This window comes from Macaca nemestrina, chromosome 7 (assembly GCF_043159975.1).
Source record: "Macaca nemestrina isolate mMacNem1 chromosome 7, mMacNem.hap1, whole genome shotgun sequence".
Lineage (NCBI taxonomy): Eukaryota > Metazoa > Chordata > Mammalia > Primates > Cercopithecidae > Macaca > Macaca nemestrina.
In genome coordinates, this window is record NC_092131.1 from 81,634,345 (window position 1) to 81,659,117 (window position 24,773).

The following is a 24,773-nucleotide window of genomic DNA, read 5'->3' on the forward strand; positions in this document are numbered from 1 at the left end:
CTCTCTCCTCCCCCAGTTCTGATTTTAGGTTTAGGGACCAGATAGAAGGAAATGGGCAAAACTTTCTCTTTACTTAACTAGGCTTGTAATAATATTCTGTTGAGTTTTGATGCCTTCCTCTATGTGACAGTTGTCCGAATGCTAGCTCTCTCATAGGCTGCTTGCTTTACTCTGGGATGGACTCTGCTGAGGTCTCCTACTACACAGTTAAAACCTGATGTGAGATATTCTTAGTTAACTCTGTTGTAGGCCCTCTGTTCTAGCCACATGGGTAGACAGTTTCCTGGGGTTGCTGGAGCCTTGTCACTCTTTTGGACATCTTTTTTAAGGTAGGCCCATGTGGTTCATATCATATGGTGCTAGAGGTAACTGCGTCATTGTCATGTCATGTGTTTTTCGTGTTACTTCTCTTTATTGTTTTTTGTACTCACTTAGGAACAGAGCATCATTAAGTCTGATATCTGAGTATTAATATAAGCCCGAGTGAAAAGATAGTATCTTCTTGTGAGTACTCTCAGTATATAGGAATCATGCTCTTGGCTTGCAGCACCTTAGGGGAGGAATACTTCCAAAAGAGACTGGCTGGCCTCAATTTTTTTTCAGTTCTTTTTAGAACATGAGGATACTTATTTCCTCCTTGTTCTCTTTTCTGGGTCCTCGTTTCTAAATCCTAGGTAACAGGAAAAGTGTCATTACATATTTTATATATATATTTAATCCATATTACTTAATTCAAAATATTTTAATCCATATTATTTAACCTGTAAACCAAAATAACACATCACCAGTTATGGCTCTTCACCCGTCTTTATAAGTGAAGTCTGTGGGTTGATAGTAAAGAAGGAACAGACTTTGTGATTCTTGCAGCTGTGCATATATGTGGACAGTGGGTTAAACCAGAAAAAATACTTTTCTTTGACATATTAATAATATACGAAAGAAACATTTCATAGAATTTAGGAAAATTAAGCAGAGGGAAATATAAATGATATCCCTTAAACTTAATAAAGGTTGGTTTGGAATACTTTATTAGGGGTGAATTATCTGTGTAATATAAAATTTATGGAAGATTCTGCTTCAGCATATTACAGTATTATAGCAGTGCTTCATGAACTATTAAAAGATAACTCAGGAAATGATTGACCTACCAGAGTAGTTTATGTGTTGTTTTAGGAACAATTGCCTTTTGCAACTTTTATCTATTGGTTTTAAATATATGCATATATACATGTGTGTTTACATATACATATGTATACACATACACATATAGACACATACAAATGTGTTATATAGATGCTAGATAGCCCTTTTTGTTTTCTCCTTAATCTTTTCACGTGAGATATTCATATTGACAACTGTGATTTTGCCATTGATAGGGCTTTTAATACTATAACCACAGCAGTTGAGGATAGATTACTTTGTTCAGTGAAGTTTTTTTTAAATTTAATAGTTTATGTATACATTTTATTTACTTATTTATTTTCTGAGATGGAGTCTCACTCCGTCGCCCAGGCTGGAGTGCAGTGGCGTGATCATAGCTCACTGCAACCTCCGCCTCCTGGGTTCAAGCTGTTTTCCTGACTCAGCCTCTCGAGTAGCTGGGATGACAGGTGCCCACCACCACCCTGGCTAATTTTTGTATTTTTAGTAGAGACAGGGTTTTGCCATATTGGCCAGGCTGATCTCAAACGCCTGACCTCAGGTGATCTGCTTGCTTCTGCCTCCCCAAGTATTGGGATTACAGGCGTGAGCCACTGCATCCAGCCTTAGTATATACTTTTATTTGAGTAAGCAGATGGTTTCCTTCTATTAACTTTTGTAGCATTTACTTTTAGAGACTCCTTAAGGTAAAGAGCCAGAAATTGAAAATACAGAATTATCATCTAGCAAAAGCACCGACCCCTTGTTTAAGTATGCATTGAATCAGAACTTCAAAATTATTTAGGCTTTGTTTTATTTATGATAGTGAAAATGAAGATCATAATATAAACTAAGGAATAGTATGCTGTTGAAGAAGTAAAGATTTGAAAGAATCTAGCACTGATTCTTTTCAACTAGAAATTTGTTTTAAACTGTGCTCTCAAATTTATAGAAGTTGAAATTGGGTATGATTATTTGTCAGTAATGGCCCACTGTTGCTTCTTTGATTATGCCACTTTGAAGTTTTTGATAAATTGTATATATAGATCTAAGGATTACCTAATTACTTTCTGTGGTAAACAGAATTTTCTGGATAAAGAAAGCAAATAAGATTTCAAGAAACATGTAACTTAAAAAAATTACATTGGAAACTTTTCCTAAATGACATATCATTCACACTACTTCTTTGTTTTTGTTAATATTTTAATGGTCTGGTTTGTTGTCAGGAAATATTTAATAAGCCACACAAATGCATACTGTAAATCAGATTGTTAAATAATTCAGATTTGCTGCTCCTTTTTAATCAAAATGTGTTTTGAGGAGGAAAATGGGAAATAAATGAATTAAAATATATTATGATACTCTATATTCAAAATACAAGGTTCATTAATTTCAGTTATATTTTTTATATCTAGAAGTGCTGTTTGACCCTTTCTGGGATGTATTTTACTGTAAATGTTCAAACCTCTTATGAAATGTATTAAGAATACTGATTTTAAAATATTCCATCTGATGGTTCTGCTCTGTGTTGTTTCTGCTGGTTCTCACTCTTGCCACCTTGCTTCCTTGTGTGTTTGGTGAATGTTTGTTGTTAAGTTTTCTTAGCAGTTTACCTGAGGGAATTTTTTGAATCCTGAGTTAAAGGTGGTTTCCTTCAGAGTGACTTGGCTTTGCATTTAGTTGTCATTTATAGTTGGGAACAATTTGAAACTAAATTTTGGCTTGAGATTATTTTAACCATCATGTATGAATTCATGCTGAAAATCTGCTTGAAGGCAAACTTGTGGTTATGAGTTCCCAGATAATGTTTTCCTGCCTTCTAAGTGTATGTGAGGATCAGGGATCAGGGCATGTTTTACTCTCACAATGACAGCATAGCTGGTTGAGGTTAATATTTATTGGGGATTCTCATCAGGCTACCCACCTGGAACAGGAAGGTCAATAGACAAAAGATCAGATTACCTTGGTTTATCAAATGCCTTCAAGGTAAATGTCCCCTTACAAGCTCTAGTTACTCTTCCAGGTTCCTGCATTTATTTAGGTTTATTAGTTTCTGGTCAGCTAACAGATGCCATTGAAGAATGTGTTTTTAATATTTTTCTCTGACATAGTTTAGTTGTTTCAGGCAGGAGAATTGGCTGGGTTTCCTTGTGTATACTGTCAGACATAAAAGCATGTTAGGGTTTTTTGTTTGTTTACAAAATTTTCTTATTTCCCCCAGCTACCCTGGAAATATATACATCTATTATAACCATTTCAGAAACAGGTAAGCTGACCAAAATCATGCAACTGGTGAAAAGGTTTATCTGTACTCAAGTCCATCTGACTCCAGAGTCCATGCTGTACATTGTATAGCACTGCCTCTATGGGGTTTACATTCTTCACTCATAAATACTTGAGTTCCAGGGTAGTGCTCATTTTGTATATGAAAGATTGTGTATATAAAGAAATGGAATTCTAAGTTACTACCTGATAGGAATTTTGAGAAAGAAGATGAAATAGCAGTTACTACATTGTAAAGAGTAGTTAACAATATGTGTTAAAAACCTACTGTAAAACATTTTCTGTTTTACCTAAATCTCTCTTATTATCTTAATATATTGGCCTACCTTTTTCCAAGATCCCAGCAGTCCCAAGATTCCATTTTCATTATTACCTTTTCCTTGATTTTATCCTTTATCAGTCCTATTAGTATTTTTGTTTGTTTGGGAGGTATCACACAGTAAATATCAAGAAACTCTTCAGATGTTTATATACAGGCAGAAATGACCATAATATTGGGTAAGCTTTATAAAGGTACAGTAGTTCAGAGAGCTTTGTTGATAACCAAATGGAAAAACTGTTTTTTAAAAGCATAACTAGTTTATCTTGAGTAAGAAAAAAAGTTGCTTAAAATGTTTTCAGATCGTTAGCATATTGAGATGACTATTTCAGATTTAATGTATTTGAGAAAATGAAAAGTTAATGAAGCAGAAGACGAGAAATGAAACAGGTGCAGAAGAATAATCATATAAAAAATGGAGGTGATATTATTGTTCTCCAGATTGGGTTACTCTAACCACTGGCAAACTATTTAAATCAAGTAAGACATTTGGGTACAGTGACTCATGCCTATAATTCCAGCAATTTGAGAGGTTGAGGCAGGAGGATCGCTTGAGTCCAGGAGTTCGAGACCAGCCTGGGTAACATAGCAAGACCCTGCCTCTATGAAAAATACACAGAATTATTTGGGTGTGGTGATGCATGCTGGTAGTCCCAGCTACTTGGGAGGCTGAGGTAGGGGGATCATTTGAGCCCAGGAGGTCAAGGCTGCATTGAGCCAAGATTGTGCCACTGCATTCCAGCTTGGGTGACAGAGCAAAACCCTATCTCAAAAAAAAAAAAAAAAAAAAAAAAAAATTAAACAAGACACTTAAATATAGGATAATACATATAACAGAAACTATAAATTTTTCTGAAGGCAGTTTTTATGAATTACAATTAAATTTGATTATACTCTACATTATTTTTATAGGATTTAAAAATTTAAACCCAAAGTATGTGCTTTAATATATTGGTTTTTGGATTATAATTTAGCATCATTTTGTACAGTTTTTAGGGAAAGGTGAGTTTGATTGAAGGCAAGTGTTTTTATAGGAAATGAAAGTTATTTCTTCCATTTTTATGTGCTCATCCTATGTAAAAGGTATTTCTAAGTAGTTTTGAAGATATTAACTGTATTCCCAGCTTCTAGCTTTTTGCAGGGGAGGGGGAGAAAAATGCAATGTTTATTTAAGGATTGGTTTCTTAAGGAAGATTTTAAAAAGTAGCATTTAGCTTTTTTAAAAAGTGGGTAAATGCATTTATTTCTGCTGTGTTCTAACATAGTAACATGTTTTCCTTATTATGATGACTTCCGTTTTTCCACAATTTTTGTTGATGACAGAAACTGCCATTGTCAACAAGAAATGCCAAGTGAGAAAGAAGATTATGGTGGGTTCTGTTTCTTAGCATCTGTTATTTTACTTTTAGTTTCACAGTTTTGGCCATATTATGGGATTTATCGCCTTATTAGTTGAGAGGTAGGCTAATAGATGATAAGGAAGATGTAGTGAAATAATAATAATGATAATAATAATGGTTAACTAATGAACATTTACTATTTGCAAAGCCATATTCACCACACCATGTATTATATGTTAGTCTTTTCAAAAACTTTATGAAGAAGGATCTATTCTTAACTGAAGCACAAAAAGTTAAATCACTTTCCAAGGTACTCACTTATAATCATTGGAGCCAAACTACTATATATGTATATAAATATACTCTGTGTATGGTTGTTTTTTAATGGTACATATTATTTTGATGACAAATTAAAACTGGAATTTGAAGTTAGTGATAAGATAGTTCTGTTAATAGCCTTAAACAAGTATGACATTTGCTTAGAAATTGTGACTGGTGTTATGTATGATGTCTTTTAGTAACCTTAAAGAGTGCTTGAACTCTTTCATCATTGCATTTCTAAGATTTTGCTAAGCTGTTTTGTTATGCATTCCCTATGACATTTTATAGTATTTTATTTTACAACAACTCTGAAGGAATATTTCATCATTCATATAATTTTAGCATCCAAATTATATTTTCATCCCTTTGTTTACCATGAAACATACTTTTGCCTATCTTTCAATTGCATCACATTCTCTTTCTCCTCATTTAAATACCCTTAAAACGACCATAGATCGCTTTTCTAAATCATTATATGTTTTTCTATATGAAAGCCTATTTTGTAACTTATTTATTTAAGAACGCCATTCAGTTTGCATTCTCTTGCTTTTTTCTTTCGTCACATTTTCAGTACTAATCAAGTATTAAAGAAGATTAAAAAGAAAACTAATAAATGAGAGAATGTGGTGGTACTGATGTTAGCTTATCCATTTGTTGGTGATTTGCTTGTATTTTATGTAATTAGTTTGATTCCACACAGTATCATTTAGTCTATAGTATGGCACAGTACTCATGGCTAGATTACAAAAATAAGTGAAACTTGGTCCACCTTTTTCTTGTCTATCAAGTTTGTTGCCACTTTTTGGCTATCATATCACACCGAATTTTTGGTCTTTTTACGTGGAAGCCAAGAAATGACAGACTGGATACACACAAAAAAATGAAAAATGGTGAAAGAAACAAAACGAAAGAGAGTGGTGAACTGTAAAAGTAGGGAATACACTGGAACAGCATTGGGTACAAGAGAACAGAAAAGAGTCAGCTGAGGGACAAGAAAGAATGCCTTGGTGACTTTGAAGGATGGGATGGATGATTAACAGACCTCTAGGCACTGCGAGATACCAGAAATCTATTAAGTCATAGGATAGTTCCACAGGTCTCTTTTGGGGGCTGATGATAACTCAAATACCTACCCTAGATTACAAAAAGGGTAACATTTTGGTGTTACAAAAGTGCACAAGTATAAAAGTACAGTGAGTGTAGATAGGAAGTGAAGTGAAGCAGCTATTGTGTTTTTCTTTCTGAAACAAAGACCAGCTACAGAAGTGAATTCTCTCAGTATGGTCTTTTTCAAATTTACAGGACTCCTGTTGACTTCAATAGCTCTTAAGTTTTATCTTGTACTCTCTACACCTGTAGCTACTTTCCTACACAGTCTCATTACTGCTCATCACGGTGATGAACCAGATTCATCAAGATATGTTTGAATTGTATTCATTACATTTTAAGAAGTTAGGTATATGCGTGATACATTTTAGAAAGATTTCCATAAATGTATTTAAAATTTGGGTAGAGTACTTAAAGGTTTAATTGTATCTGTTTATCTCATAGAAACACTAAACCAAACTTACCAGTTGGACATATTTTTACAAATAAAAAAGTCCTTAACCATATTGTTTATATATTATATAGTAAAATAAGGTTGGTTATTGCCAATTTCAAAGGCTTTGAAGTGAGGCAGAACTGGGTTTGAATTTCTGTCTTGTCTCTTGCAAACTCTGTGAATTTTGTATAAGTTCCTTGATCTTTCTGTTTTACAATTTCCTGATTTAAAAATGGATATGTTAATTTGTCTATCGCAAGGAACCGTAACTGGTGATGGCGTATATAAAACCTTTAGCAGTACTGTATAATATTTAAAAACTCAGTCTCTGGAGCCAAACCTGCTCCTGAAGTTTGAATCCTTTTTCTGCCACTTAGTATCCACATGAATTCCAGCAAGCTACTTAACCTGTGCTTCCATTTTTTCATGTGTAAAGTAGGAATAATAACTGTACCCACCTCATGGGATTGTTGTGATTATTGAATTAATAAATATGTATAAAGCAATTGGAATAGTGCCTGATGCATTGTAAGTGCTATTATGCTGTTAGCTACCATTAGCTACCGGTTCGTCAAATCTGAAGTACCATGGTTTGTAAGATACACAATTTTTATGAAACGGTGAAGTTATGTACGTTAGGCCCTATGAGATCCTGAAGTGTTTTCCAAATAATTAAAGGCAATATGTTGTGTCAGTAGGTTTATAATACATATAGTAGAGCAAAACAGTAAGGACCATGGGTTCTGGAACTAAATTGCCAGGGTTAAAATTTCCGCACCCACTTAATTAACTTGTCTTCTGTACCTTGATTTTCTCATCTGTAAAATGATGAAAATAATAGTGCATACTTCACAGAGTTGAAGTTTATATGTAAGACTAGAAGAAACTAGTTCAGATACAACCTGAAAACCACTGGATGAAGGCTTTTTTAGGTTTAAAGTTATTTGAGTTTTTGGATATAAACAGACTAACTCTCTGAAAAAGCTCATAAAGCCCATACTTGGGCTTATGCTGGAGCTTATGCTGTTTCTTCAGTGCTAGATCCTCTATTTCCTGAATCCCATGCTTGCTTTTCTTTTCTGAATCCTTTGTTTTATAGAAATATATTTTTCAGATGCATCCTAATAAAGGAGTAATAGAAGCTTGCATACTTGAATATGTCATCATTCTCACATTTAATTGAATATAAGCTTATGTATATAATTGTAGGCTGAAAATAATTTTGCCTCAGAACTATGAAGGCATTCTGTTCTGTTCTCTCATTTTACTATTCTGTATCACTGATCATAGGGCTATGTTGATCTGGATTTGTCTTCTGATTTTCTTATTTTCATTCTCTTTTTTCATTTAAAAATTTTAAAATTGTAGTTATTCAGAGACTTACTAAAGTTTTTCTTTCATTGAATGTTTCATTTCGGTTATTTTAATTTTCTACCAGTTCTTACTGTTTCTCTGATTTTTTGCTTCCCATGCCCCCATTATTACTTTTTTTTTTTTTTAACGTGATGTATTTTTCTTATTTTGTGGTTGTAACCATCAATTCTAATGTCTGTGAAGATGTTAATTGTTTTGCCTTAAGGTTGCTTCTGCTCTTTGTATTGTATTTCCTCTGAGTTTCCTTCCCTCCTTCCCTCCTTCCCTCCTTCCCTCCTTCCCTCCTTCCCTCCTTCCTTCCTTCCTTCCCTCCCTCCCTCCCTCAGTTTTAGTCTCTTGTGTTGTAGACTTTTTGTCAAAGCTTTGGCTTAATGTGGTGCCACATATTTGGTTGAAAGCTGTGTGTCTGGTAGCGAGACTTGTTGCTTAGATAGCTTCATTAGTGTGATCACGGAAAAAGCTGGGGATGCTGTATGATGGTAACTATATGTCTGTTATCTGAGTTCTTAAACTTTCACTACTGGAATTTTCAGATATTCTTTCTGCATGGTATATATCTGCCTGCCAACATTTAGGAACCACTTCAGTCCAATTTAACCTTGTCCCTTGATTCCTTTCTGTTTTGCCTGGTAGTTGTAGTTCAGGAACATTTCTGGGTCAAGCTATCGAATATTCTGAACTTCCAGCGAGAAAAGGGAATATGTAAAGTAGGGTAGTAAACCTATATGCTGAAATTTTCTCTATGTAGATTTTTAGCGTTTCCCTTAGTATTCAGTGCTAATGTTATCACTGTCTTTCCAGGGTTTCATTAGGCAAATTATTTTGCTGTTGATATTAGCATTTTCTGTTACCTAGTTTTCAGCTGCCTCTCCGTGCAGAGTGTGTTCCTAGTTACTCTGCTTCAGTTTTTCCTTTTCCAAAATGATGTTGAATTTCTTGTTTGCTGTTGTTTCCCTTACCCTTCTCCTTGCCTTTCTGATTTTATACTATTTTGCCATTTTAGTGATGTTTCAGAAGGGAGTGGAGTTTAATATGTGTTCTCATCTGCTATACTTAGCAGCAAAAATAACAGCCAGCTAGCATTGTGGAGTGCCTTACTATATGCTAGACTTTTTTTAAGTGCTTTTGTATAGATTTTCATTTGACACTCAAACCAATCCCATTAGACGTATACTACTATTATCTTTATTATACAAATGAGGAAGCAGAACAAGTAACTCACCAATTTCACAGGGCTAGTAAGTGATAGAAAGATTTGAATCCAGGTACTGCTTTTGGAACCTGAGGTCTTGATACTTTTACTTTATTAATATGGACCAGAAGCCTACAATACATACTTCTTCAGACATCTAGAGCTACTTAAACTAATATGATACCTTAAAAATGACTTCTAATAAGGCAAGTCACTAGATTTTCATGTAACCAAAACAAAAACCTAGCAGCTTATAAATATGCAGCATATACAAATACATGGAAATTATAACTTATGGAGTGAAGAGTAATTTTTCTGGTAACAGAACAAAACTTTAATATAAACGTTTATCACTTAACATCATTCTCCTAAATATTTTTTTAAAAGAATTGGCATTTACTGACTGAACTAGGACGTAGTGTTCTAACACACTAGGATTGATTAAAATCAGAAAACTGATACATTTTAGTTGATATTTTTAGAATTTTTTTGTTTAAAAATTTGAGAGTAGGAGAAATATAGTATTTGTTTGGAAATATTAAACATTATAAGTAGACAAAACTTTTATTTATTTAAGAAAAATTCTAGCCAAATACTTGAAATTCAAAATATAAACTTAGTTATAATTTGTGTTCATTTCACCGGTTAAAAAAAAACTCTGGTCAGTACATTTAAAAAAAAAAATAATAGTCACCTCTATTTTGTGTAATTTTTCTATTCTCTTTCTTTAGTATAGATAGAAACCTATTGCCTTCCTGCTGAGGGTATAATTTCTGAATCTAGACGATGTGCTGTCAGCACAGTGAAGCAGGAAATTATTCTCCTGTGTCAGCTGCTGCTGTTAAAGAATAAAGAAGGTTTGTGGTAGGATGCATTTCTATTATCTCTACTCACGAATCTTATATGACATGCAAATAGATTTCAAAATCAAGAGAGTTCAAAGTGTTTAGTAAAAAAAGATAAAAAAATTCCAAGCGTATTTTAAAATGTTATGCTTTTTATGTTTCAGTGTTAGTAGTCCTCAAACTTATTCAGCTTATTCAAGTAATAGAGCAGGGATCCCCAACCCTGCTCTGGTCTGGTCTGTCGCCTGTTAAGAACTGGGCCACACAGCAGGAGGTGAGCTGTGGGGCCAGCAAGCGTTACCACCTGAGCTCCGCCTCCTGTCAGATCAGCAGTGGCGTTAGATTCTCACAGGACGGAAACCCTATCGTGAACTGAGCATGCAAAGGATCTAGGTTACTTGCTCCTTATGAGAATCCAATTAATGCCCAATGTTCTGAGGTAGAACAGTTTCATCCCGAAACTATACCCCACCCTGCACCGTGTTGTCTTCTGCTGTAATAGAGCATTTGGAAATTATATTCTTCGGAACACTGGACGTGTTAGTACATTAAATTTAACACTGGTTGAAGCAGCAGCAGTAATAATAATAATAGTTATATGAAATTTACTGTGAGCCAGAGATGGTTAAAACGACACGCTTTTCATATATCAGCTGAATTAGTTCACACAATAAATATATGAGGAAAAGATGGCACAAAGATGAATTTGCCCACATGGTGTGGGTGTATTCCTTTATATATGTGAATGAGTATGTCTGGTATGTATATATGTTTATGTGTGTAAGTATATATATTTCTAATATCTGTACAATTAGAGTCAGGGATGAGATTTCCTTACATTCCATCCCCAAAGTCTGTGCTTACAACTATCACGTTAGGCAAATATAATTTTATACAAAATCTGATAGATTCTATTATAGTATATGCAACTGGTGGGAGTTATCAAATATTGAAAATTAAATAAAATCTCAAAATGAGGCAATTTTATCCCTTAAGCTAATTTTTCTACTAATTGAGGAAGACTGCTGTTACTTGATTTTTATCCCCAAAAGCCTCAGGAAATTATAGAACACCACTTTGACAGTTTCTTTATGTGACATAGACAGAAAGCAAATTTATATTTTCTTATTCAATAAAACCTTCATTTTACTAAATTTTATATAATCACTGATTTCAGTAACACATTTCCACAACTTTGTGGCAGATCAAACTATAATCTTTTTCCTCTGAGAAAATTATTTAAAGACATGCATTATTAAATATGACAAATCATGTTATAGACATTTTTAAAGAGTACTAAAAAATTCATGTACCTTTCAGGCATCCTTAAAGTAGGGAGATAGTCTTAGAGTCATGATATAAGTTTGGTATATGATCTGTCTTGAAACATTATATTTTAGTTGATATATAGTAGATGTACATATTTTCAGTATATACATTAGGTACATGTTTACAAATTATACAAAATGTATTAAATTACAATAATTTATTACAATAATTTAATGCATACAATTTAATATATTACAATAATTTAATACATTTTGTATAATTTGTAAAGTTCATATCAGTGTAATCAGGATATCCATCTCCTTAAATATTTGTCTTTATGCTAGAAATATTTAAACTATTCTTTTGTAACTAGTTTGAAATATACAAAAGGTTATTAAAGTCACTCTACTGATCTGTCAACCACTATCAAACTGTATATTTGTACCCATTAAGCAACCTCTTTTTATCCCCCCACTCAACCCTTCCCAGCCTCTGATAACCAGTCTACTCTCTGTCTTCATGAGATCCACTGTTTTAGCTCTCACATATGAGTGAGAACATGCATTATTTGTTTTTTTCTGTGCTTGGCTTATTTCATTTACCATCATGACTACCAGTTCCATCCATGTTGCTGCAAATGACAGGATTTCATTCTTTGTTATTGTTGAATAAACTTCCACATATATGTGGTATAGAATCTATCTTGAATATCATTCATTGATATTTGGATTTGTAAATGTCAACAACAATTAATAATAAGAGGATCTCATATAAAAAAACTTGTCTACATCATTTTAGAATGGCATTAACCTTTACAGTTAGTCCATTTTAAAAAATGGTGGTTAAATAACATTCCCAGAGTTGTACTAACCAGTGTTCGATAAACGATGACAGTAAGAATAAATTCCACATTTGTTAGATTCCAAAAGGGACTTTAATGATACTCTTTAATGTGGCTACCAGTATATTTTATATTTTTCTAAAATTGATTACTATTTCTTTTTTTAGGAAAGATGCATTATAGCCACAGAAGCGACAAAGGAAAATTAAATAGGAACATTATATACAGTAGTGATTATACCAGGAGTATGGAGGAATCTACATACTTCAGAGAAATAATTGCTACTTTTTTTTTTAACTTGGAAAACTGCTTCTTTCTTGTTGAAAATTTATCTCAAAGTTAATATAAAATTATCTTCTCCCTATAAGTTTTCTTTTGCATCCAAGTGAGGTGCATGATATGTAGGCAAGGAGGGGAAATTATCCTTGTGTTCTTCTAACCAAAAGTGTTCTGTTTTACTTTGCTCAAATAATATTACCTTATTCCATCCTAATATAATTATGTAGGCTGGAGAATTTTAGAATGATATAAACACAGTTTGAATATTTTTAAAAATATAATCTTACATATCAATATTGTTACGTCCAATGCATTTTCTGGCTTTCTGAAATGAAAATAGCATTTTGTTAAATGTTGCAAAATGGCCTATCTAAACCATTTTTAAAAACAACCTTCCTATATAGAAATTATACTTTTATTGAGTTTTATGTCATAGTTTGTCATAGAGTATGTCATGGATTATTGACTATTACTGAAAAAACAATATTTTTGCACTTAAATTTTTTTTAATTTACTTCTATTTCCATGTAATTATCCTAAATCCTTTGCTTCCTGACCCTCTTAGTAGAAGAACTACTTTTTTAATTAATGGACTATTTTTTAGAGCGGTTTTCAGTTTACAGAAAAAATTTAGCAGAAAGTCCAAAGTGTTGCCATATATTTCTTTTTGTCCCAACTCCCTCTGCTCCTAACACAGTGTTTTTTTTTTTTTTTTTTTTTTTTTTTTTTTACTATTAACAACGTATTATTAACTACTTTGTTTAGCCATCCACCTGTGTTGAAGGACATCTTTGCTTCCAAGTTTGGACAATTAGTGTGGTACAGTTGTTACAGCTGATGAGCCAAAATGGAGATACTCTTATTAACTGAAGTCTATAATGTATCTTGGGATTCACTCATTATGTTGTACATTTTTATATGTTTTTACATATATATAATGACATGTACCCATGTCATTATATATTTGTAAAAAGAAAACCTCCCTGTTTTCTACCTGTTCATTCCCCCTTTTTTCCCTCCAAGGCACCCTTGGTAACCACTGTCATTTACTGTCTCTATAGTTTTGCCTTTTCCAGATCATCATTTAGTTGGAATCATACAGTAGGCAGCATTTTTAGATTGACCTTTTTTTTTTTTCATTTAAGGTTTAAGGTTCCTCTTTGTCTTTTTATGGCATGTTAGCTCACGTCTTTTAATCATGAGATAATATTCCATTGTATGGATGTATCACCATTTTTTTAATCCATCCACCTGTACTGTAGGACATCTTTGCTTCCATGTTTGAACAGTCATTAATAAAGCTGCTATAAACTTTTGTGTGCAGATTTTCCTGTAGGCATATGTTTTTGATTCATTTTTGTAAATACCAAGGAGCATGATTGCTGTATGGTATGTTAAAAGTATGCTTAGTTTTGTAAGAAACAGTTAATCTGTCTTTCAAAATGGCTGTAGTGGGCCAAGCATGGTGGCTCATGTCTGTAATCCCAGCAATTTGGGAGGCAGAGGTGGGCAGATAGCTTGAGCTCAGGAATCCAGGACTAGCCTGGGCATCTTGGCAAAACCCTGTCTCTACAGAAAATACAAAAAACATAAAAAATTAGCCAGTCATGGTAGCATGTGCCTGTAGTACCCAATACTTGGGAGGCTGAGATGGGAGGATCGCTTGTGACCGGGCGGGATGTCGAGGCTGCAGTGAGCAGCCTGCACTCAAGCCTGGGCAACAAGGAGAGACTGTCACAAAAATCAAAATGGCTCTACTATTTTGTATTCCCACCAGTAATTTCCTTCTGTTGTTCCACAACCTCACTAGCATATGGTGATGTCGACATTTTGGATTTTAGCCATTCTAATAGGTGTGTAATGGTATCTTATTGTTGTTTTAATTTTCAGTTCCCTAAAGAGATAGTATGTCCTCACAAAATTGATGTGTTAAAATCCTAAATCTCAGTACCTCAGAATGTGACCTTATTTGGAGATGTAATCAAGTTAAGGAAAAGTTATAGCAGTAAGTTTGAATCCATTATGACTGGTATCCTTATAAAAGGAGAACTGTGTACAGAGATGGCATGCAGAGAGAATGTCATGGGAACATGGACTGCCATCTACAAGCCAAGGAGAGAGGCCTGGAAAGATACATCCTCAAAAGAAATCACCCCTGACAACACCTTATTGCCCCTTATAACCTCCAGTACTTAAGCCACCCAGTTTGTAGTGCTTTGTTATGACAGTCCTAATATACATAAGATATTGAGCATCTTTTCGTATGCTTTTTTAACATCATTTTATCTGTTTAGTGAGGTGTCTTTTCAGACCTTTTGTCCGTATTTTCTAATTGTTGAATTGTGAGTGCTTTTTTGATATTTTGGATAATAGTACTTTATGAGGTATGTGTTTTCCCCTCTCTGTGGCTTATCTTTTCATTCTCTTAATAGTGTTTTCCACAGAGCAGAAGTTTTAATTTTAATGAAGTCCAACTGATCAATTTTGTTCTTACATGGATCTGCTTTTGGTGTTGTATCTAAAACATCATTGTCAAGCACAAGGTCACCCTGATTTTATCCTATGTTGTCTTCTAGGAGTTGTATAGTTTTATCTTTGGTGTATTTTGAGTTAATTTTTGTGAAAGGTTTATGATTTGTATTTAGATTGGTTTTTTTTTTTAATTTTAGTTTTTGATATGTGGATATCCAGTTGTTCCAGCACTATTTGTTGAAACAAACTATCATTGCTCCTTAGTTACCTCTTCTCCTTAGTGAAATTACTTAATTACCTCCTCTCCTTATATGGGTTTGTTTCTGGGCTTTTTTTATTTCTGTTCCATTGATCAAGTTGTCTGTTATTTTACGAGTACCACCCTGTCTTGATTACTATTGTTTTATAAAGTTTTGATTTGGATAGTGTCAGTCTTCTAGCTTTGTTCTTCTCCTTTAATATTCTGGGCCTTTTGCTTTTTTTGTATAAAGCTTTAGAATCAGTTAATTGGTATCTGCAAAATAACTCACTGGGATTTTGATGGGTATTGCATTGCATCTATAGATCAAGTAGGGAAGATCTGACATCTTAACAACAGTGAATCTTCCTCTGAGTACATGGAATAGGTCATTTACTTAGATCATCTTTGATTTCTTTCATTGGAATATTGTGGTTCTTCTCACATAGATCATGAGCATATTTCATTAGTTTTATATTGAACTTTTTATCCTTTTTTGGTGTTAGAACAACTACTTTTTGCACAATTATAAGAAACATTGACATAAGTCTTAGAATGAGCCCCGATAATTGTGTGATAACAAATTATAGTAGCGGATTATTTATTCCTGGTTGACATAAGTGATAGCTGTTGTTGAATTAAATATTACTTATGCTAGAAAAGCTTAGAGGTATTTCATCACAACTTGATTTTTTTCAAGTTATGTAGGTTGATATTATTAAGTAACAGTGAATTAACGTGTTAGTTTGGATGAATTGAGTTTCCATGATTTTTCTTACACTTTTAAATTTACTTGTAACTGATATTTCTTTCTACATCCTGTGAGAAAGTAGAGTAGAAAAAAGGTATAAATTTAGAACTTAGTTTTGTAATTTTGACTCACACTTCATCTTCAGTGTGTTGTACCTCTGAGAAGGAATGACTGATGAAATGATAAAATATGTGTTGAATATACATGTCATAATTCAGGATGATAAGTAATTGTTAAATGAATGAGAATATTACATGAATAGTTATAAACATCAATGTAATAGAATTCTGTATTCTCAAAAGTGTGACATTTAAAAAGAGACAAGGCCATGCATAATTTAGTCATGTAAAATACTGATACCTTAATTTATCTAAAAGGAATTGCCTGATTTTTAAGAGAATGCCCATTAAATATTAATTTAACTCTTAAATGCCTGGAGAGAGCATGATTCCATTTTGTGGAAGATTCTGTTATTAAAGTATGAGTCAGAGCAAAATATTCTCTAAAATTGTATTTTAGGTTACTGCAACATGAATATTGAAAGTGTTCCTGTAAAACAAGAATCCATCTAAACTCTGTTTTCTTTCTGTTTTAGTCTTTCCTTCTGTAGAGCCTTTTTTATCTACAAGCTTCTAAGTTTGATGTCTTATTTAGGAGATATTATGTTTTAGCTTCTGTAAAACCTAGTATTTTGTACAAATGCACAAAATATATTCATGTTATTTAATTGCTTAATATTACTGTTTACAAATAGACAAATATTTCTGTAGCTTTTATACACAAGGAAAAACGCTAAGAAATTATCTACAAAATAGCCATAGTTAGGTAATTGCTGGTTGTTCATAAGAATAATAAATAAGAATATGATGATTTAGGTATTCAGCCTAGTATTCATAGAATGTTTTAGAGAAATGAATAGTCAAAATCACTACCTCGTTGGTACTAACCATTTTATAACACAGTATGAATTGGGATGGATAATTAAGTGGGAATGGGAACATGGAGTGGTTTTATTTTTCTCCAGTGTGACCTTTTTTGTTTACGATTAGTCAAATCATTCTTTTTTGTTTCTTTTACTTGTCTGAAGATGATGTCATAGATTCCTGGGCACTTTAATTTAATCTGACTTTAATGTAGTAAAGTCAGTTTAACTTGAATTTTAACCTCATAGCCAACTTATAACTCAATTTCTCTTCTTTCAGTCAATATAACTTGGACTTTTCTGGGAGATTATAGAGTGTTGGGAGAGGTTGAAGTCTAGTCATTCCCTTTGCTCAATCCAGTAAGTGGAGAATGATCTGTGTTTTTTTTGTTTGTTTTTTTTGTTTTGTTTTGTTTTTTTCCCCTCTCATATACCTATTTCTCCTCCTTTGTGCTGATGATGTAAGGGGAAAGGTAGAAAGAGAAAAGACTTTCTTATGTAAGTAGTACCTTTTGTTCCCTTTTTTCTGTTTCTGCTCCATTGCCTCACACTGACTAGTCCTTCTTTCCTTCCCTTCCCTCCTTCCCTCCCTTCTTCCCTCCCTCTCTCTCCCTCCCTCGCTCCCTTCCCTCCCTCCCTCGCTCCCTTCCCTCCCTCCCTCCCTCCCTCCCTCCCTCCCTCCCTCCCTCCCTCCCTCCCTCCCTCCCTCCCTCCCTCCTTCCTTCCTTCCTTCCTTCCTTCCTTCCTTCCTTCCTTCCTTCCTTCCTTCCTTCCTTCCTTCCTTCCTTCCTTCTTTTTCTTCCTTTTCTTTCTTTTTTTTCACCCAGGCTGGAGTGCAGTGGTACAGTCTTGGCTCAGCACAGCCTCTGCCTCCCAGTTTGAAGTAATTCACCTTCCTCAGCCTCCTAAGCAGCTGGGATTACAGGTGCACACCACCATGCCCAGCCAGTTTTTTTGTATTTGTAGTAGAGATGGGGTTTCACCATATAGGCCAGGCTGGTTTTGAACCGTGGCCTCAAGTGATCCGCCCACCTCGGCCCTACAAAGTGCTGGGATTAAAGCTTTGAGCCACCAGGCCGGGCCAAGTCCTCCTTCTACGAGGACAGGAGATGATTACTAGCTCTCTGATGGGGCACATGTACACAACTTTGGTGGGGAGTGTGGGGGTTGTTTTTGGAGTGTCATACCAACCATTTCTGAATTGTCTTTTTCTACTCTTTCTCCGTTTTTACCTCTCCAGTACATTCACAGCTTCTGGCTGCTTGAGTCCCCATCACCTGAAGGCTCAAGTCCAGCTGCTTTCACTTCACATTCACTACACTCTTTGCTTTTGCAGAGAGGGAATCCAATTATCTGTACCCTGTCTTCCAACTCCATGTCTTTTCTCCCTCTCTTCAAATAGGCACAGAGAAGGGAAGTGGGCATGGGATAATAAGCAAGTCTAACACACAAGCAGAGGTCCAACTGAGAGATGAGATACCAGTCTTCCCTTCTTACTAATCTTTTAGATGAACTCTCGCTTGATTTGGACTCTCAGCAACAGCCCTGTTCAGCTACATTAAGTCAGTGAAGCAAACTCTGATGATTGCCTCGTAATGGGGACAGGAGAAGGCACTTCTGGATAAGGAGGAACTAAGGAAGGTAAAGATGTTAAAGTTATGGAGGTGGAGTTGGCTCTCATTTGTTTAAGTCTGTCTTCCAAATATAAAATAGTTGATAGATGCCTTTGTTCTTAGCCTTGGGTTCTAATTGCCAGCCCCTGGGCAATGGGGAAAGTGCTACCTGATATCTCATTATATACATTTTACCAGTCTTGCCTAGTAGTTTTATTCCTCCTAGCTACAGTGAAGTTCATTCCACTACAGCTGCTGTTGTAACCCTTTTAAACAGGTTATATCATTCCCTCAGTCAAAATACTGTAGTGACTTTCTAAAACAGTAAAAACAAAAAACAAACCCAAAGTCCGTATTAAACCTTGGAAGGCCCTAGATGATCTGACAGCAGGTTAAGTTTTTGATCACATGTTCCTATCTCAGAGCTTTGCTATCACTCTACCATCTGCCTCTGTATGTGGTATTCTAAAACTCCAGAAAGTAGACTCACTTCATTTCATTCTTCATTTAAATAATGCTGCTTCCTTAGTGTTCTCTGAATACACTTAAAATAGTATATTTGTTCTCTTCCCATCACTTGCTTTATTTTTGGTTTATACACTAATTTTCATACATTACATTGTATATTTAATAGTTTATTATATCACTTATATTAACATGATTCTCAAGAGGACAGGACATTGACTTCTTTGTTCACCACTTTACCCAGTGCCTAAAATAGTCCTTGACCCATAGGAAACAATGGATTTTTTGTTGTTGAGTGAATAAATGAATCAATGAATTCTAGCTATTAGATTCAATCTTTAGAAAATATATTTAACTTATCCTTCATTATTTACTCTTCCAGTGTTCTACATAGTATAATTTTAATTTTTATCACTTTTATTATTTCTAACTGTATATTCCCATTATCATCACCCCAGTTGAATCATCCATACCTATAATTCATTTTCTATGCTGTTAGAATTATTTCTTACACAATATTTACTTAAATGCCACTGTTGGGGTAAAACATTCGAAGATTACTTAACATAATTGGTCCTGTGCCTATTCTCCTTCTCTTCATGGTTCTTACATGGACTCTATTCCACTCACATCCTTTTCATTGCAGTATTCTGAATGCTGAACTATGCTTCTCTTTACTTCTGTGCCTTTTTACATAAAACCTACTGCTATATATATATTTTTTACTGTGTGAATACATAAATGTAACTTCTATGAGAAGAGTAGAAAACACTCTTTACATTTGAAGTCGTTAGAAACCACCTGTATAGTTGTTGTATGCTATTGTTTTATATGTATTAACAAGTCTTTTTTCTCACTGAGTATCTTTAGGATTTGTTAAGAATTTACTTGTCATTTTATAAATGAGTATTTAAGTTACCACAATCTTGATGAGCATACACCATTTTGTAATACTGTTTTGTAATATTGTGAATTATTTTAAAGGTGAGGATAATCCCTTTCTTTTTGGAGGATATGTATGTATGAATGGTTATTATATCTTTATATCTACAGAAAAATACCTAAAAGGAGTAGAGAAAATGATTCATACAAATAAAAGTATTATGTGCATTACTTTTTTAAAAAATGTGATCCCCTGCTAGATTCTTCAAATTTAGATTTTTTGGTTTGTATATTGTTATATAAATAAAAGACTGATAAATGAAATGACATTATTTATATAAAGTTTAAGCAAAATGTTTACTATATCTGACTCTATTCCAAGTAAATACAGTGTGTGAGAAGGGACCAGTGTGTCTTTTTGAGAAATGCAGACTCCAGAGGTATGTGGCAGGATTCTAAAACTTATACTTAACATTTTTATTTTGAAAATAATGCAGAAATGTATAGTTTGTGATATTGATCTATTTTAGAAGACATGGCTAAATAAAAAATAATATTATGAAATTATGTAGCAGTAAACAAAGGTAGAATCCCATAGTTATTTGAGGTAGCTCTTTTGAACAATTATTGCTATTACTGGTAATAATAGGCCAGGTATTATATCATGTATCTGATATGCATTATTTCATTTTGTAGTTGGAATATCCATTCAAGTTACTATTATTCATTTTACATGAGAAGAAACAGCTGCTCATTTACACATTTAATTTAGAAGGATTACTTCTGCTTGTTCTGTTGGGTTTCTTGAGTATAATTTATTAAAGTTTCTTAAACTACATGAGAGGTTACAGAGCCCTTTAAAACCTAACAAAATGTTATGGCCCATTTCCCCTGAAAATGTGTGTATGGACTCACATATTTTTATTTTACTATGCAGTTGCCTAGAATTCCTAGAAATCTTAAATTTCGTTTGTGGACTCTAGATTGGGAATCTCTGTTCTATATCTTTTAAAATAAAGAGCCACGTCTTGTCACTTAAGGAAAATAATTTACATATTTACACTATGCTTTATTATAGAAAGAATTTAAGAAAGCTGAAAGAAAATTGTCAGCTATCTCTCTAACTCCACTGAGTATATGCCAAAGTAAATAAATTCTATTTAATTAGCAAGTGAGATTCAGAAAAGTTTGACATATGGTATGCTAATGGTCAGGTTTGTTGGACTTTGGCACAAAGCATCCTCAGTCTGTTTCAGAAAGAAACCTAGGTGCGAATATTTTGAATAATGTAAAGTTACCTCTTCAGAGTAGTATGTACATAGTAACTTTTGTGCCTCAAGCTAGGAGATGAGATAGTACCTTACAGCCTTGTGATTCAGTGATATTTCTCAGAGAATAATTATTGAATTTGATTTTCTGATTCCATCGAAGATAAATTATGTGGACAGGTTGTTGTAGTAAAAGCAGAATGTGGTAATAATTTTCTGTACTAATGAACTAAAGTGATCTTAAACTTGGTTGACTCATTGTTTATATGGGCTAAGGACGAAGACTGTGTTTAAGGTCTATCTTAATTTGATTTTGGAGAAGAAAAGTTGTATTTTTATAAGACATCAGTTGAGGACTAATTTCATAAAATTATTTTTAAAATATAAAGTCATTTGGAATTTCAGAATAACTTTTTAAAAATCCGTTTTAGATATTTTAATGTACTTGTGCTTCAGTTTTGATATCTTACCTATTTTGTTTTTTTCCCCCTTGAATTCTCATTGGAACCAAAAACATTAATTAGCTGAGCAGAGTAAAGAATCTTGTTGTATATGTTGGCCTGGTTTTAGGTAAATTTCTGTAGAAATAATGTTATAAATCAATATAAGTATTTGGGTTTTATTTTTTAACATACACATATGTTTTAACATTTGGTTTATAGTTATGTTGTGAATTGAGTAAGTGTATTTCTGCCTTACCTGCAATCATTCTTAGCATTCAATTTTTAAATGAATGATAGCCCATCTGCGTAGGTCTCTGTGACTGAGTGATGTATTGTTTTGCTGTGGCAAAGTTTTCAGACAGCCACTTTGTTCTTATATATTTTCATTTTCTATAGTACTTTTCATCCCTGTATATATGTACAGGAGTCACTTCACCCACCACCGAATTGCAGCCACTTCTGAGGTGGAACGCAGCAACTGTTTAACAGCGCACTTTCCCCTAGGTGCTGACAGCTGCAGAAGAAATTGTACATGATGCTGTACAGAAGGTATTTCTCCACTGTGCCATCTGCAGAGTGAAACTGACTAGGAGTACTACATAGACTGTAAGTTTCTTGTGTACCTGCCCTAGACTGGAAAACCCAATAAGAGAAAATAACAAATAACTGGGAAACATCATCTAAAAATGTATTGAGGTCAGTTAAACTTAGTGCTGCTCTCCTTGGCTCTAAATTTTATTTTAAGATCATCTGATTGGTATGAAATTAAATAACAAATAGATGGATGCACTCCTTTTTATTCTAAAAGCAAATGAAACTAAAATGCTTTTATCAATATTCTTCACTTTGAATGGAACTTAATCATATTGTTTTTAAATATTTTTAAGTAACCAAACCAATGTTATAAAATTTCAGAGCCATGTTGTTAAAATAGCAAAAAAAAAAAAAAAAAAAAAAAAAAAAAAAATTGTAATTCACCAGGAACGTCTTAATTAGCTTTGCTTCCAGTGTTTTATGTCTTGCTTTTAATACTTTCTTTTGGAGTTTTGCAGCAAAGCCAGTTTATGATGAACTAGTTTTGATTCTTAGGATTGGAAACACCAAATTTGACTTCTTTTTAATTTTTATTCTTAATTTTTCTGAGATGAGGTCTCGCTCTTTCACCCAGTGTGGAGTATGGTAATGTGATCATGACTCACTGCAGCCTCAACCTCCTGGGCTTAAGCGATCTTCCTGCCTCAGCCTCCCAAATATCAAAGATAGCCTCCCAGCTATCAAAGTAACTGGATGCTTGCACTATAGGCATGCACTACCACACCTGGCTTTTTCTTTTTTCTTTTTTTTTTCTTTTTAGTTTCTGTAGAGATAGGGTCTCACTGTTTGAGACTAGCCTGATCTGGAACTCCTGGCCTGAAGCGATCCTCCCACCTTGGTCTCCTGAAGTGCTGGGATTATAGGCGTGAGCCACTGTGCTCTGCCCATTTTTTTTTTTTTTTTTCTTTAACATTTGGGGAGGAAAGCAGGGGAGAGAAGAAACAGTAAATATTTGAACTTCCGCTTAATGTAGTTTTAGTCTCTCCCATTTAATTATTTAATGAGGTTTTCTTTTGTAAAAGCACTTTTATAAGAGTGCTATCTTTTGTAATAGTTTGGCATGTTTATGCCTTATAAAATAGAGAAAATATCATTAGAAACAGCTGGGTCTGTTGTTACACAATATGATACGGTATATTATATTTATTATTTTAGGGTTTCTTTAGTCAATAGTATGACATTTTATCTCTTTTTTGCTACATTTATAGACTGCTCTATGTAAAAAAAATTAGAATCTCAGACTTCACAGAGTCTTAATCTTATTCAATATAATGTCATTTGGTTTAGGTAACCAAATGTCATAAGTTAAATTATATTGTGCACATATCTATGTTTATAGATTCTTAGTCAAAACAGATAAAAAATAACTTCATTCCACAGTTTGTTTACTTGTAAAATGAGTTGGGTAGAAGAAATGATTTTCTAGGGACATTTAAAGTGTTTTATGTTTAATTCAGGGTTAGGAGTGTATGTATTTAGAATTGTACCTTACCAAGATATTTGGGCTTCAGTGACTTTGTTCTAATTAGAGTATTATTTGTGTTAATTAAATGCTGAGTGATAATGTTTTAGAATCAATAGAGGGGGTTGGGTTTCCTACAAAGATTTTCAATTATCTATCTAATTTTGTAGTGTAGATAACTCCACTGTTTTGAAATGTAATTTTTGGACAATGCAGCACAGTTCTTAATATCTTATTCATCATAGAAGCATAAAGTGAGTAAGAATAAAAGGCTTTACTTACACCAAGTGGAAATTTACTTAAAGGTTACCAAAAACTCATTGTAATGAGGCTTACCCCCTTGCATAGATTTAGTATTTCATTTAATAGTCAAAGCACTAAAGAAGTAAATATCAATACTTAAATATTTACAGTTTACACATAATGTACCTATGTATCTCTAGCCAAGAGAGTATTTTTATCAATATAGGAAATATTTGAATTGCTATAATTGATTCTTTGGCACTTTCTACAGTGTTATTGTAAGTATTACTTAATCCCATTCATTTTATTTACTGAAGTCATCATTATTTGACAGAATAGATTATATGTTTTATATATTAAATTTTGGTTGAAAAGGTACAAACTGTACCTGTTTTGTGTGTCCTAGTATCTATTTTTAAATTATACAAGTTATTTCTTATATTTTAGACTTTATGTGGATGATATAAGTTTGGCAACTTACTTGATTCAATATTTAGTCATATGAATCTTGTACTTTATTATACCCGTAGTGTATGGGATTTGAAAAAGAATCAGATGGGAACTTTTTATTGAATATACTTCTGTATTATTGAATTTAATGAAAATATACTGTTTGTGTAATCAAAAATAAACTCTTGGTGGTTCATTTAAATTATTTATTTGGAACATTTGTT

General features: G+C 33.5%; 1 protein-coding gene across 7 annotated transcripts in view; it reads left to right on the plus strand.

Moving 5' to 3' along the window:
• The window catches only part of LOC105477894 (NOVA alternative splicing regulator 1), a 152,170-nt gene that overhangs the window by 25,194 nt on the left and 102,203 nt on the right, over nucleotides 1–24,773 (plus strand). The window contains exons 1-2 of one of the 7 annotated variants that reach the window (XM_071100380.1): nucleotides 18,284–18,770; nucleotides 22,305–22,406. The exons of the other annotated variants lie outside the window; for them this stretch is intronic. The gene's annotated coding sequence lies outside the window, so the exon portion shown is untranslated. Of the gene's footprint in view, nucleotides 1–18,283; nucleotides 18,771–22,304; nucleotides 22,407–24,773 lie in introns of those variants that run through there. 7 annotated transcript variants of the gene reach the window in all.